The sequence below is a fragment of the Natrix helvetica genome (assembly GCF_964273705.1).
Source record: "Natrix helvetica genome assembly, chromosome: 2".
Classification (NCBI taxonomy): Eukaryota; Metazoa; Chordata; class Lepidosauria; order Squamata; family Natricidae; genus Natrix; species Natrix helvetica.
In genome coordinates, this window is record NC_138552.1 from 109,527,074 (window position 1) to 109,532,090 (window position 5,017).

Here is a 5,017-nt window from a genome sequence, read left to right on the forward strand (position 1 = left end):
TCCAGGCTGATTGATGGGAATAAATTTGAACATTTCATTGTTCCGTAATTTCGCAAGGACTAAATAGGACTTGGGGGGGAGGGGGGAAGCAGTTTATTCTGCCAAGGTGGTCTGAGTTTCTCTAGAATACGCAGTTCACCCAGGTGATAAATTTGCATTTAAAACCCAAGAAATAATTTTTAAAGAAAGTCCAGGACCCCCCCCCCAAAAAAATCCTGCGACCTCCAGGCACACTTTATTGTTTCATTCTGCTCCAATGCCTTTTAAAATGGCAAGTAGTACATCAATACTGTGAATAAAATAGATAATCAATAAAATTTATTGCACAAATTCCTCAGTTTTAATGAAATAGGAAGAAAAATCCAGTGGAACTGGACCTGCAAGGAAAGTTAGAGCACAGCAATCTGAGTAACCGATTCCAATAAAAAAGTGAAATAAATATGAATCCACCACAATCAATCCAGAACTGTGAAGAACAATATGAACTAACAGTGGGCTCTTAATTAGTATTTGTTAATAGTATTTGTTTAAAAAAATAGGAAATTTGGTTACATATAATTGGAATATAGTTCTCGTAGAAACATGGTCTTTGAGTTTTTTTGTCACTGCTATGCGAGTTGTTCAATGTCACCAGAGTTAAGAAAAGATTCAGAGAGCAATACAGGATTAAGCGGTGTCTCAGGCATCATGAAGTCATAATGATGTCATAATGAAGATGTGGTTAATCTAAACTGCATGGTGATGCAATGCATGTGATACAATCATAACTTGTACTGAAAAGCAGCTCTTTGACTTTTTACTTTGGTCTCTGCTGAATGAAAAGAGAAAAAAATTCAGCAGCAGTCATGCTGCAACTTGGATTATTGAAATGAGAAGAAACAAGAACAGTCAGAGAGTCTTCTTTAGGGCAAGGCAGACATTTTTTAAATCAGTATATCCAAAGTTGCTTTTTCCCATCTCATTTTTTTTGGCTTCTGTTATCATATGGAGGATATATATCATAAATGAAGGTATTGTCCAAAACTATATGTATATTAATTTGTAGGTTTTTGTTGTCCAATTGTCCAGAAAAAATTTGAGGACCCATGAGAAGTCACATCTTCTCCCAGCCCCCTGTTTCAACTTCATCCACAATATGAACAAATGGGAGACAGATATGCCCATCTTTGCTCTGCTTTGCGGTAGATCATCTGAATCACACTATAGCAAACAGTACTCAAAGCTTCTGCCCATTATAATTTTACTTGGGAAAAGTCAAGCCCCACCCTCTTTCCATATACAGATACTGCCTGGCTGGCCCATAGCCTTTATTTCAAGGTTCCCAGCTCTTTGATATCCATCACCCGAGGCAGCTGTTTCTTGCCCAGCAGTAGAGCAAATTCTCTGCCCAATTCCAGAAACATCCAGTTCACCAGACTGAAAGTTCTACCTCCTCAGTTTCATTATAGGTGTGAGGCCTGAAAGCAGTCTGGGATTGGTTTTATATGATTTTATACCAAGCCCAGCTGGTCATAATCTAACAAAGGCAGAATATACTATAAAGACATAAAATATATACTTTCCAAGGAACTAATTTGAGAAATCATCTCAGACAAGCCACTCCTCTAGATATACAAAGAGAGGCAGGAGCACTTTTAGAGTTGCAAGATTGAGTTACAGAACAGTCAGCTGTTCCACTAAAAGTAGTTTTAGACCTATATGGCAATGGTTTATTAATCTGGTCTACCTTACAGGACTGATATCTATAGTATAGGGGCACATCAGGGGTGAAATCCAGCAGGTTCTGACAGGTTCTAGAGAACCGGTAGCGGAAATTTTGAGTAGTTCGGAGAACCAGCAAATATCACCTCTGGCTGGCCCCAGAGTGGGGTGGGAATGAAGATTTTACAATATCCTTCCCCTGCCATGCCCACCAAGCCACGCCCACCAAGCCACACACACAGAACTGGTAGTAAAAAAAATGAATTTCGCCACTGGGGCACATCCAATTACCTGGAGGTCAGAAACAGTCCCCCTGATCTCTTCAGATTATCTTCCCTTCCCTTCGACACACACACAACTTGAGGCCACTTTTCTGGGCCTTGATTTGGCACCCCTATGCACAGAAGTCCTCAGTATATGTGTGGGTATGTTTTTGCTCACATGCTTCTTTTCACATAATCCTTGATTTATGACTGTTTAGCAACAATTTGAAGTCAGAACAAATTACTTAAGACTTATCCTCAAAGGTCTGACCATTGTACTACCTTATGGTCATGTGATCATAATCTGGGTGCTTGTCAAAGAGCCTGCCTTTATGATGGTTGCAGTGTCTTGCATTCGCATGATCATGGCTTGTGACCTTCCCAGTCAGCTTCCAAGCAAGGTCTATTGGGGAAATTGAATTTGCTTAATGACTCTGGTGTTTTGCTTAATGATCATGGTAAAATAGTGATAAAATCAGGTCCAGTCATTTGATGCTTTGCTTAATGATCCATTGCTTACCAATCGAATCTGATCTTATGGTTGTGGCTGCCATCTTGACATTCTTGACCTTAAAATTGACACCTCTGGCAGTCTGTATATATGAGACTCGAGTATGTGCATATGCTCAAAATTAAACTGTCAACCAATAATTTTACATAATCATATTGACAATTATTTAAAATAATTATAAATAATGATTTAATTGATTGAAATTGCCAATTCATGCACTAGTCATGTGGCCATGCAACCTCCATAATTCCTTGAAAAGTTATTTTGACTTAACAAAAATTGTGCACCGTGACTAGAACCCAACCCATAATTATTCAATCCAGAAGGAGGGAGGGAGGCAGATTAAGATTAATCTGGTTAAGAAATCCAGAATTTCACTTAATTATCTATCAAATGGAGGGGGGGACCTTGAGTGTGACTAAAAGTCAAGAGTTTGGAATGTTGTGCTTGGGAAGAATATATAATGTATGTCCTTGTGTACCTCATTCTGTCTGCTGTTTGTTCCTTTTTGCGCTCTTATATTTGATATGGTTGTAATGAAGAAGTACATAACAAGCAACTTCCGTGAGATTTTTTTTAAAAGATAACTCCAGGGCAGGGTCAGGAAGCATCTTTAACTGCCAGAGTAATAAAATGCACTTTTTATGAGTCAGTTCAGCACTGGGTGGCCCTGAAGATGATATTCATTCCTAACTCAAGTAGATCAACTTTTTGGGGGAAGAAAAGCAGAAAGCTCTAAACTACATACATGTTCAAGGCCCCCATGTAAAAGTCCATCAGGACATTGAATAACCAATATTAAATAATATATCCCTGAATCATGTATTTCTTGTTCCACACATAATTTTGAGACACATGCTATGTAAGTTACATAAGATAAGATAATATATAAGAACATATTTATGTTCCCTAAGAAATCCATTTGTGTTGTTGATAGCTCACAACTGCTCACACACATGGTTTGACAATATGAAGTTTGTCATCTTGCATTTCGTGTCTCCGTTGGCGATTGCAACTGTATACTTTTGTAATACAACAGAGTTTTGGAATCTGAATGCACCTGATTCCTTTTCTTGACTTTCATTACCTGATTCAGAATCAAACTCATTGTTAGAGCAATATGCTTGTCAGGTTGGTGATCTAGATATGTTTGAATTTTAAGGAATTATCTTTAGAAGAACTTTGCTTTACTGTTGGCAAAATGCTTTGATCACAACACTTCAACATATGGACCAGAACCAGGGATGGGTTCCTGCCACTTCTAACCTCTTCTATAGAAGAGGTTCCACAAATCTACAGTGCCGTTTAAAACCGGTTCCAGCTCCCTCCCCCTGCCCACCTGCACATCATCAAGATGAAGAGCGAGAGGAGGATTTCTGGGAGTTGAAGTCCACAAGTCTTAAAGCTGTCAAGTTTGAACACCCCTGGGGTTTTCTTTCTAAAGGGTTAGGGGTGCAAGGGTCTTGTAACTTGACAGCTTTAAGACTTGCACACTTCAATGCCAGAGTTCCTGAGCCAACATGACTGGAGGAGGAATTCTGGGAGTTGAAGTCCACAAGTCTTAAATCTGTCAAGTTTGAACACCCCTGGGATTTTTTTTCTAAAGGGTTAGGGGTGCAAGGGTCTTGTAACTTGACAGCTTTAAGCCTTGCACACTTCAATGCCAGAGTTCCTGAGCCAACATGACTGGAGGAGGAATTCTGGGAGTTGAAGTCCACAAGTCTTAAATCTGTCAAGTTTGAACATCCCTGGGATTTTTTTTCTAAAGGGTTAGGGGTGCAAGGGTCTTGTAACTTGACAGCTTTAAGACTTGCATGCTTCAAATGCCAAAGTTTCTGAGCCAACATTTTGGTTGCTAAGCAAGAGCGTTGTTAAGTGAGGTTCACCACATTTTACAAATTGGCCACTCCCACCAAGTCACATGGCTGGCAAGCCACTCCCACAAAGCAGGCCGCACCTACATAAGAGGTTCTAAAAAATTTGAAACCCACCACTGGTTAAAGCCAAAACAGAACATGGCATTAGCCACATAAACACAACATGATTAAATTCTCTTTCCACCCATTCACAGACAGCAATGCACCCCATCAATGTTTGCCCATTCTCCTACATTTTATGCATTGTCCATCTTGCATCTCCCATTCATTTAGTCAGCACTCTCTATTTTCTTGTCCTCTTTTTCTCTCCTGATTAAGAAAGAAAGAAAGATCATTTCACAGATTTATTTCACAGCCAGTTGCTACCCCAAAACTCATAGAAAAAATGAGAAAACATCAGTGGCCATAAGCTGGAGCTAAAGATGCACAGTTAGAACCCAAGTACTGTTTTAAACTTAGGCACTGTAGTTTAGTAGCTTATAAATCCTCAGCTGTACCATAAGCAGAACATGTTGTTGAGCAATTATCTCCTTGGTGTTTTCCCTTGGTTTTATCAATTGTTTCTATCCTCATCTACTAACCAGTGAATTGAAACACTGCTGCTGCTTGCCACTGCCGCTCAAGAAACTTTTCTTTCATCCCAGCCCCTTGTATGGGCGGGGAGA